The sequence below is a fragment of the Triturus cristatus genome, chromosome 1_1, assembly GCF_964204655.1.
Source record: "Triturus cristatus chromosome 1_1, aTriCri1.1, whole genome shotgun sequence".
In the NCBI taxonomy this organism is placed as follows: domain Eukaryota; kingdom Metazoa; phylum Chordata; class Amphibia; order Caudata; family Salamandridae; genus Triturus; species Triturus cristatus.
In genome coordinates, this window is record NC_140579.1 from 287,684,753 (window position 1) to 287,696,917 (window position 12,165).

Here is a 12,165-nt window from a genome sequence, read left to right on the forward strand (position 1 = left end):
AGGCCTTCAGAGCGTGTGGGCGGGTGGGTGGGTGTCGTGCTACGATCCACATCAGTGGACAGAGACATAGGGGTGGGTGCCTATCACTCCCAGCATTGCCCAGACATATGAGGGGTGGGTGCCTATCACTCCCAGCAGTGCCCAGACATATGAGGGGTGGGTGCAGAGGACCCCCAGCAGTGCCCAGACATATGAGGGGTGGGTGCAGAGGACTCCCAGCAGTGCCCAGACATATGAGGGGTGGGTGCAGAGGACGGTGGGTGCCGATCACTCCCAGCAGTGCCCAGACATATGAGGGGTGTGTGCCTATCACTCCCAGCAGTGCCCAGACATATGAGGGGTGGGTGCCTATCACTCCCAGCAGTGCACAGACATATGAGGGGTGGGTGCAGAGGACACCCAGGGTGGGTGGGTGCAGAGGACTCCCAGCAGTGCCCAGACATATGAGGGGTGGGTGCCTATCACTCCCAGCAGTGCCCAGACATATGAGGGGTGTGTGCCTATCACTCCCAGCAGTGCCCAGACATATGAGGGGTGGGAGCAGAGGACTCCAAGCAGTGCCCAGACATATGAGGGGTGGGTGCCTATCACTCCCAGCAGTGACCAGACATATGAGGGGTGGGTGCAGACGACTCCCAGCAGTGCCCAGACATATGAGGGGTGGGTGCCTATCACTCCCAGCAGTGCCCAGACATATGAGGGGTGTGTGCCTATCACTCCCAGCAGTGCCCAGACATATAATCACTCCCAGCAGTGCCCAGACATATGAGGGGTGGGTGCAGAGGACCCCCAGCAGTGCCCAGACATATGAGGGGTGGGTGCAGAGGACTCCCAGCACTGCCCAGACATATGAGGGGTGGGTGCCTATCACTCCCAGCAGTGCCCAGACATATGAGGGGTGTGTGCCTATCCTTCCCAGCAGTGCTCAGACATATGAGGGGTGGGTGCAGAGGACTCCCAGCAGTGCCCAGACATATGAGGGGTGGGTGCCTATCACTCCCAGCAGTGCCCAAAGATATGAGGGGTGTGTGCCTATCACTCCCAGCAGTGCCCAGACATATGAGGGGTGGGTGCAGAGGACTCCCAGCAGTGTCCAGACATATGAGGGGTGGGTGCCTATCACTCCCAGCAGTGCCCAGACATATGAGGGGTGGGTGCAGAGGACCCCCAGCAGTGCCCAGACATATGAGGGGTGGGTGCAGAGGACTCCCAGCAGTGCCCAGACATATGAGGGGTGGGTGCCTCTCACTCCCAGCAGTGCCCAGACATATGAGGGGTGTGAGCCTATCACTCCCAGCTGTGCCCAGACATATGAGGGGTGTGTGCCTATCACTCCCAGCCGTGCCCAGACATATGAGGGGTGGGTGCCTATCACTCCCAGCAGTGCACAGACATATGAGGGGTGGGTGCAGAGGACCCCCAGCAGTGACCAGACATATGAGGGGTGGGTGCCTATCACTCCCAGCAGTGCCCAAACATATGAGGGGTGTGTGCCTATCACTCCCATCAGTGCCCAGACATATGAGGGGTGGGTGCAGAGGTCTCCCAGCAGTGCCCAGACATATGAGGGGTGGGTGCCTATCACTCCCAGCAGTGCCCAGACATATGAGGGGTGGGTGCCTATCACTCCCAGCAGTGCACAGACATATGAGGGGTGGGTGCAGAGGACTCCCAGCAGTGCCCAGACATATGAGGGGTGGGTGCAGAGGACTCCCAGCAGTGCCCAGACATATGAGGGGTGGGTGCAGAGGACTCCCAGCAGTGCCCAGACATATGAGGGGTGGGTGCAGAGGACTCCCAGCAGTGCCCAGACATATGAGGGGTGTGTGCCTTTCACTCCCAGCAGTGCCCAGACATATGAGGGGTGTGTGCCTATCACTCCCAGCAGTGCCCAGACATATGAGGGGTGTGTGCCTATCACTCCCAGCAGTGCCCAGACATGTGAGGGGTGGGTGCAGAGGACCCCCAGCAGTGCCCAGACATATGAGGGGTGGGTGCAGAGGACTCCCAGCAGTGCCCAGACATATGAGGGGTGGGTGCCTATCACTCCCAGCAGTGCCCAGACATATGAGGGGTGTGTGCCTATCACTCCCAGCAGTGCCCAGACAAATGAGGGGTGGGTGCAGAGGCCTCCCAGCAGTGGACAGAGTCATGGGGGTGTGTACATCATCCTCCCATTAGCACAACTCCATGGGTGCATGAAGGCATCCACAATGTGCGACTATGTCGATAGTGCCATGACAACACATCACTGACAGCAGTGTCCCACTCCCATGAGGATGGATGTCCTTCCCCCACTGCATGACACACTACATGTGGGTGTGATGACAAATTACACATGCATACCCACCCCTGGCAGTGGCAGCACAATACACAGACTGAGATCATGCAACAAGACTGTATCCTCATGTGAAACCCCACTAAACTAAGAGAGCCTAAGGGAGCACACTCACTGTCATCCACATTCCAGGACTGATAGGAATGTACAGGTTCTGGGGCAGCCAACAAGTTGTTGCCTCCCATGGAAGGAAAAGGGTGGAGTACCCACAGATCCAATGCCCACAATTGTCAGTCTGGTGCCCAAATACCCTGCAGAACAAGTAACAGATGTGTGCTAGGCTGGGAGTACACACATGCATAGTGCGGAAAAGGGACCATGTCCACATTAAGCCATGGCAACATACTCCATACAGAAGTACAGTGACTACCAAGGATGGCACAGACGATGCAGGCGGAGACATTGCTGAGCAGGCATGGGCAAAGTTGAAGGGATCCCTCACACAGCAAGGAAATGTAGACACAGGTCAGCACAACAATTGGGAAACACCCTGCATGGAAGAAGTCAGGTGCCACAGAGGAAGGAACACTCCTTGGGACAATGTCACCATACAGTAAGAGCTTACATGACCAAAGATTATTTGCAGAGACCTTGTGATGGCACGCAGATACCAGGGTCCTCCCCATGAGCAGCACACTCCAACATTTCCCAGACACCTAACACATTATCACCACCCCAACTCAGGGAGCAGCAGCACCAACAGCAATAGCAGAAAAGCATTTGTGTGCAAATGAAAAACAAAATGCTTTATTCAGCATAAAAAAAGAGTGGATTTGAAATGTACAGTATACACAAGGCCCATAGGCCAGTACATATGCGAATCCCGGGGGGGGACACATTGGGACGCGTCTCCCCTAGCTTGCCTGCACAGTTCAGAGTTCCTTTCCATCCACGGGGGGGGGGCATCATGTGGGGGGGAAGGACCAGGCACCGCAGGGACAGGAGGGGCAAGGGTAGGTGTTGTGGGTGCAGGGACGGACGACTCCACCACAGGGAGTGGGGCAGCGCCAAAGGTGGTGGTTAGGATGGCGCTGCACACGGTTGCAAGGTCTGCCGGTGTCTCCCCTGCACCCGAAGGTACCACAGGCCCCAAGGAGGGGGGGGGTCGGAGGGATGGGTTGCAGCGCTACTGGGGGAGGGTGTGGACAGGGGGGGGACTCAACTCCCCTGCCTGGGGACTTCCTCGACCGCTTGCAGGGTGGTGTCACACTGGGGCTGAGGGACAGACTGGCCATGAAGGACTCTTTGTCCGACTGTTGGGCAGGGGAGCTAAGGGGAGTGGTTTTGGAGGAAGTGGGCCGTGAGGACTGCGGACTCCCACTGTGGCTGTGTGGCTGCCGTTTGCCCCCCGACCCAGTGGGTGTGCCTACTTCCCCCTGTGTGTGCGTGACTGGAGATGTGCGCTTGGCCTTCCCTGTTGGTGTGCTGCCTGTGTCTGGTGGGGTGCGTGCATGGGGATGTCTGGGTGTGCTTGGGACAGGCAAGGGAGTGGGAAGTGTGGATGGGGCAGGGGTAGCGGGGGGACGGAGCGCTGCTGGAGACCCACTGCTGCCGTCAGTGACGAGTCCATGGACCTCAGCAACATCCGTTGGTCAGACATCGCTGATGACATGACCTCCATGTACGACACCATCTGTGTTAGCAGTCTGGTGTGGCCATGGAGGACATTAAGCAGCGATGTCTGACCAACCTGCAACTGCCGCAGGATGTCCACAGACTCGGCATTGACGGCAGCAGGGGAGACAGGGGCAGGGGGTGCGGTGCCTGGCACGAAGGAGACATGTGGTCGCCTAGCACGGACAGAAGGGACCCGAGCAAGTGGGAGGGCGGGAATGGGAATGGAGGGGGCGGCGAGAGATGTACTGCTGTTTTCAGCTGTGGGAGCAGCCTCTGCCCCCTCTGGGAGCTTAGCCTCGGACCCGTCAGCGTCATAGTCGGTGTTGGGACTGGACAGGTTCTCCGCCTGATTCTCCTCGCCCTCCGTGCCACTTGCTGCGCCAGACTCCCCAGCACTGGTGGCACCGGTGCTGGATCCCTCCTCCACGTCTGTGCCGGTGTCTCCCTCGGTGTCCCCCGACGATGCTGTGGGCAAGGTGAAGAGACAGGAAATAATCAGACACCTGTATACATATGACACATGAGTCCAAACTACATAGGTCACAGTGCATAGCATGAAATGCATCATGAGTAACATCTACAATACCACGCACATATGTAGGCCCTGCACTACACAGTTGGTTGTCCCACCATGCCACTTTGATACAATGGAGAGCATGACACAACAGCAAAGAACTTGATATCGAATTATACAGAGAAGCTAGTGTCTGTGGACAGTCGAGCACAGCATCTGGACCACACACCGTTGCCAAAAATGGATGAGCAGGAACCATGTCTTTTAACTTTTGACACATGCTGCAAAAGCACAAACATTAAACCCTGCACAACATGACTGGGTCAATACTTGTTGAGTGTCTGTTCCGACTATCATCACACACAGGCCAGACCTGGGAAGGAGACATAAGCTTTGGACATGTAGGCCTTGCCTGCACAACCCCCCCCCTACCTGAGACAATGTGATTGAGACAGAGGAAGGACTTACACCTCATAATCAGGGATCACAAAAATGGGCTCCATTAAATCCTAATTGCACTCTAACTACCCCTCGTGGGGCGGACCACACATAATATTGACAAACAACCATCATCAGAGTGTTGTACACAGACACACAGGCACTGGCCAGTGTGAGGATGCACATGCCACATTGGGTCACCCTGTACAGTCTACACATGTAGCACACTTTACGTAAATACAAATGTGGCCAGGGTACAATGCCACAGAGGCCAACCTCTGCTGAAGACACTGAGAATGTCCACAGTGTTGGATGATACATATGATTCCTAGGAAAAGGTGTCTCAGGGGACTATAGTGGCCACACTGCTCCATGGTCCTGGATAGATCTGACTGCAACAGGAGCAACCGTCCCCGCACTATGCATATCTCCCCCTCATGCACATCATGTCTGAGGCCACAACATCGGTCATGCATGCTGCAAGGCAGTTCATTTTAAGCCTCACACTCCTATGTTGAGACTCTGCATCAGTGCCAACAATCATGGACCCCCGAATGACTGAACTGGACAGGGCACAGGCAAGGTCCCAACACATGTCACAGACCACCCACACACATGATGCTGCAAGCATTGGGCACTTGGATTACCTGCCAGCCTAGATTACCTTGTGCAAGAGTGACTACACACAGACAACGGAACACATGTCAAGGAGGGGAAGGGAGGAAGCACAGGACCGGTTGACTTTGGGGAACAGGATATGCACTGCACATATAAACCCTGGCAGTGTATCCAGGCGACTGAGCACTTCCAAAAGCTGGTGACACACAACAAACACACATGTACCTACCCCCTTCCTGCTGCTGCTTCTCCTGTAGCCGCCTATCCATGTCAGGGAAGACCACCGCCAGGACACGCTTCATTTGGTGGGTCAGGTGCCGGCGCCCGCCGTATTTGCGTGGAGGTGAGTCCTCCAGCAGGACCCGGGCGATCCTCCTGGTCCAGCACCGAATATCCTGCCAGCGTTTCCTCACCTGGGCCAGGTGCCGACTGCGACCCTCCACCGACCTCACGGCCCTGACGGCCTGCTTCCAGATCTCCCCCTTGGCGTAGGCGGCTACCAGTGAGGATGATAAAGTGAGACAACATCAATACACCTGCTCCATGTCACAGAGACACTTATTAGAACAATTGGGCTTGTTTGAACAGGGCATAGTATGCAGCAAACTCATTGCACCTTTGTCATAGGGACATTATCCTCTGGGGAAGGCCAAATGCACTATGTGGCATTTAAAGTACACAGGTGGCATGAGGGGTGCGACAGAATCAATGATCATGGCTCACACTGTGCATCACAAGCACCACCAGGATAATGGACAGCACCTCAAAGCAGTCACATGCCCTATGCCACTGACGCAACCTCAGCGGAGTACACAGACACACACGGGCACAGGACAATCACCTGCCATTGGCAACTGCGGGTACAAACATCACTCTGCACATGTGCCACTTGACTGGGGGGAGTCACAGGTGTGGGCCTAGCTCAGCACGTCAGACACACAGCACGGCTCCCTGCTCACATCAGATGGGTAGGGCATATGCATCCTCCATGCAGCTGGGGTGCAACACTCCACATAGACACTCACCCACATGACAGGGGACTTACACACACACCAATGTCCAGGGGCCGTACACATCATTTGGACACTATCACCACAGGTACACTCAACTCACACACATCTGTGGGTACAGTCACCTGTCACACTGGGGGGACCACACAATCACATCAGGACTATGGAAACAACATTCCCAAGGGGATTAGCCAGGCTGAATGTGGCATGCACCATGCAGTGATTGTCACAGTAAGCACAATGCAAGTGAGGAGTGCAGATATGAACCACATCAGGCTCTGCATGGGAGAAATAAGGCATTCCCCCCCCTGGGACCCACCATGAACAACATTGCATGTCTGTCACACCTGGACACAATGCCAGAAGTGACAGACACAAAAAAGGGGCACAGTCACACCTAGTGGAGTCAGCACTCACTGCTCCCCTGGTCTCCCATATAGGCTGAGGTACTGTGGGAGGATGACGTCCAGCAACGCCTCATTCTCCTCCTGGGTGAATGGCTGGGCCCTCTCCACAGACCTGGACATGGCGCCAGAGGAATCACGAGCAGCAGCAGTGGTGTGGAATGAAAGGTTGTGCAGGCAAGTGCTCCTTCATGGGTCCTGGCTGCCTTATATCTCCCTTGCTGGGCTGTTTCATTTACAGGAGTACAGAGTGATTGGTCAATCTCATTTGCATCCTACGTTTCCTCCAATCCCTTTAAACCTACCCCAGTGAGGGCCTTTGCATGGTTCAAAATTTGAGCATGATGTCAAGTCAACAACCACTTTGCAACATAGTATATTGTCTCCAACCGACTTTTGCTGGCCACCTGATGCAAAATTTTGAACTGGAAACTCGGTCTCCATGACAACCAGCATGCATTTAGACCCTTATACTTGTCCCTCATGTTTCTGCTATGTAATTATACTATCCACACACAGGTACGGTGTGTTCCACACGTACCCCTAGGGCACCACTACTCCAGTGATACGGTCCGTACGCGCGTTTGTAGGGCCCGTATCACTTTGGTAGTGTTGCCGTAGGCGTACACCATTGTGATACGGGCCGTACACGTGTGTGTAGGGCCCGTATCTCTATGGCGTATGCCTACGGCAACACTAGATAAACAAAAAATGGAAGGTGCACCAGTCAGTAGAAGTCCAAAACAAATCGGTATCTTTAGTTATCTCCTTTATTTTTCATACAGATACTCAGCCAACGCGTTTCGTTCCGCACTGGAACTTCTTCAAGGCTGCAATTAATTAACATAACAACATAGAAAGACATTTATAATCTACAAACAACAAACATATATAACTTAAGACAACACTGTCATAATACGAACAATTTTACCAATGTTTTTTTTAAAAAACTTTCACAAATACAGGGATCAAACAAAGACATAAAAACCAATCATAAAAGATAATAAACATGTATATATACAATCTGAGACAATGGGCAAATAAAACATAAATAACAAAACAAAATTATTTGAATAGTACATCCAAACAGATTTATAAGCAACAGTGTTACCATATTTCTATGGATAAGATATGTCTATGGATTTCATTAGTTTTCTAGTCCTAAATAGTCTATTTCACCAGAACATTGAAAATATAAGGACCTATGGCAAGAGAGGTCCATAGTATCTTGTGGTGTTAATACAAGATACAAGTTAATAGAGACAACATGGAAGATCAATTGAGAGTACAAAATAGGACAAATAGTGGAACGAAAAGAGGAATCCAAAACTCACCAAACGTAAGTCTTTGGACCAAACGAGCAAGGCAATGTAATGTGTCTTAATTCCACATTCATCAATAAAGTTCAAAGCAAAACAAATAATCTGGTAAAAAGATAAATACAAATATATAAATATATTTAAATTTTTTAAAAAACAACTCTAAAATTACTATATACCATAACTCAAAAACACAAGAGCTCCTAACAGATATCTGACCACTATTCCAGAAATAGTAGATGGCCTATATAAATCCAATGTTAATAGACTCTCATGGTAAATATAACAATGTCGAGATATTCAAGCTAATAACCTTCTAAATGTAATTGATGTTCAGAGGCATGTTCTTCATGAGAGGAATGGATGGTAATTGATGATAATACAACACATTACCCTCCACAATAGGTGACGTATAGCATATAGTAAGATATTCTAAATGCAATACATGTACAGAGGCATGTTCCTCATGAGAAAAATGGATGATAATTAATAATGAGACAACACTTACCCACCAAAATAGAGATGTATATCATATAGTAAGGTGCTCTAGGGTTGTCAGCGCTATAAGTATGAGTTTAACTTGCGCTTCCACACAACGAACCAAAATTAGATGGGTTCCAATGATCTGAAGGATATTAAATAAACACATAACCCACTCAGTATGGAGGTGACCTCCAGTAATACATAGCAACAAACATAAGAAAAACAATTGTATGGGCGTGTAATATCGAAACGGAAAGAGGACATGGCTAAATCTCTTATTTTATTGAACGCGTATTTTAAGAGAATCACGCCGATATACGTATGCAAAGTCGCCGTAGGAGAATGTACGGCTATATATATGGTAATGTAACCACAAATTGTTACTGTACCGCATCAATAATAGATTAAATAGATAATATATTGAATGAAGAACACCCCTTACAAATAAAACTGCTTCCATTGTTGGGAATCGGCAGAATAATTAAATAGTCTGAAGCGGACACACAAACAATTTAAAACCGCTGTGGGCAGCATCACAGTCTAACCTCCAATTCAAACAATATCAAGCTCAGATATTGCGATGTTCGCTGTAATAAACAATAATACTTTTTCATAGTGTAACTCCCATTGATATGAGCGACCATAAGCATCTAACAAACGAATATCAGCATATAATAATGAGAAAGTAGGTAAACAATAAAAGCACGAAAACTACGAGCCATAAGTAAGGACTCGTTGTGGATAGTACAATATACGGTAATATTATATAAAGTGAATAACCACCAAAACACTAAGAAAACATACCTAGGAAGTCCCATAATACGGAAGGCAATAGTATGCTGCCAATCGGTCCTAGGTGCAACTCTAACATTTTTAAAAACTTTCCGAAAATGCGCGCGAATCGAAATCACAGGTCACGTGATAACCTGACAGCGAGGCCAGCAAACATAGGAAAAGAGAAAGAGGACAGCAACTGTAGTCGCCATGATTGGAAGGTATAGACCACCTACCAAGTCTGTATTAGTCAAATCATAAAAGGCTTATGGAAATATCCAACGCCATTTTTTGTGCAAGAGCGTTGTAGTTGAAAAAAATTTATTATTATATGCAATGATTAAAAGAGAATACAAAAATACCAGGTAACCTGTAATCGGTATCTGCACAATGTGCAAGTCACCCAAATGATTTGACAATCCCACATCGCGAATTTAAATATAAAAAGAACGCGTAAAGTGGGAACAAGCATTTAATCTTCCAAGGACTAACAATTTTGATAGCGAAAGTGAGTTCAACTAAGCGCAAGGCACACGAATTGGGAGAGCCATACTTCAGCATTTTATATAGATGGAAGAGTGCTATATCATAAATCCCTTAGAATTGATAAAATTAAGGCTGTAACTCAAGGGATGAAACACCTATCCGCCACATGACATACACAACGTGTGTAACCAAAACGTAAAACATAAATGTAGAACGTATATATAACTACAATTTGGGGTTTAATGGATATGCTGACTATATTATATATACACCATATATCCATGTAACACAGCAAAAGCAATCGGTATTAATTACAGGAACATGTTACAACAGAGAAAGGTATGCAAATAAGAATTACAGGAAATAGTGCATCTCTGAATCAGAATTGTGGCCTAGTGTGGTAGCCCGAAGGCGACATATCCATTTAGATTCTAATTTCCTGAGTAATAAATCCCGGTTGGAACCTCTCTTTCCTGGAGGGACATGATCAATACCATGAAACCAGAAATTATTATTACCAATATGTTTGTTGTTATAGTGGTCCGTAATAGGGTATCTGGTATCTCTGTTTAGAATAGCTCTTCTATGCTCCTGTATGCGTATTTTTAAGCACCTTGTAGTGCTTCCTACATAGATAATGTTACATTCACATCCAAGGACGTATACTACATAAGTGGTATTGCAATTCATGAAGTAATTCAAATGATAGGTACGAGGAATATTATAGCAAAAAGATTTGATTTTGTTTTTTCCATTACTACAGATATTGCATGTCCCACAGGTAAAAAAACCTTTGGGTTTTTTTGCAAGCCAATTTGTAGAACTTTGAGGAGTTACAATATAGCTGGGACAAAGCTGTTTTCTTAAGGATGTGCCTCTCCTATATGTAATTGCTGGCTTAGTGGTGATACAGTCCTTAAGTCCTGAGATGGAAGTGAGAAGGTGCCAGTTTTTGCGTAGAGCATTAAAAATGCTACTGCTATGAGTTGTGTATTGTGTAATAAACCTAAGTTTCTTTTCATTTTGGTGGTTAAATCGTTCAGTTGTTTTATTAGCTAATGTGGAGATCCTATTTGTACATATGATTCTCTCTTCTGCCTTATTTAGTATTGAATCATTGTAACCTCTGTTTTCAAATCGTTTCTTCGTTTTCTTGATATTAGAAAGAAAAATATCCTCTGTACTACAAATCCTTCTAATACGAATCATTTCGCCAAACGGGATATTATTAATGACTGACTTCGCATGGGCACTGGAGGCATGCAGGACAGCATTGCATGCCGTCTCTTTTCTGTACAACTGGCTCTGTATTTCCCCATCCTTAATAAAGAAATTGATGTCAAGGAAATTGATATTATCTTTATGAAATGACATTGTCAGTCTGACATTAAAGGCATTATCATTAAGGTACTCAAAATATCGCTGTAGGTTCTCCACAGACCCTGACCAAAGGCAAATGATGTCGTCGATGTACCTCCCCCAAAAGACGATAAATTCAGTCCAGGGGGAGGCACCACGGGCCCAGGCGTGCTCTTTCTCGTACCACCCCATGAAGAGGCATGCGTACGAGGGAGCAAACCCGGAACCCATCGCTACGCCCTTGATTTGTTGGTACCAATGGTCATCATGTAAGAAAAAGTTATTCATAAGTATCATTTCCACCATTTCCACAATCATTTCATTATATTCATAATGCTCTGCACCATCTCTATCAAGGAAGGAGCGCATGGCCATCATGCCGAAGTGTTTGTCAATACATGTGTACAAATTGACAACGTCAAAGGTCACAAATAAAAGTTCGTCCGACCACTGAAAGTCTCTAAACTTCACCAGAATGTCTTTACTGTCCTTAATGTATGAAGGAAGGTCAAGGACGAATTTCTTTAATTTAGAGTCTACAAATTTGGAAAGGTTCTCAGTGGATGATCCCACCCCCGAGATAATAGGTCTGCCTGGAGGGAATGCCCCCCCTTTGTGTATTTTTGGCAAGACATAAATACAGGGATAAGATGGACAATTGACTAGCAGATATCTATATTCTTCTTCAGAAATGAGGCAGGTATCTTTCCACTCATTGAGTCTGCCATTAATCATTATAGTCAATGCAGGGATGGGATTGTGTGCAATAGATCTATAACACGAAGTGTCACCCAACTGCCGATTT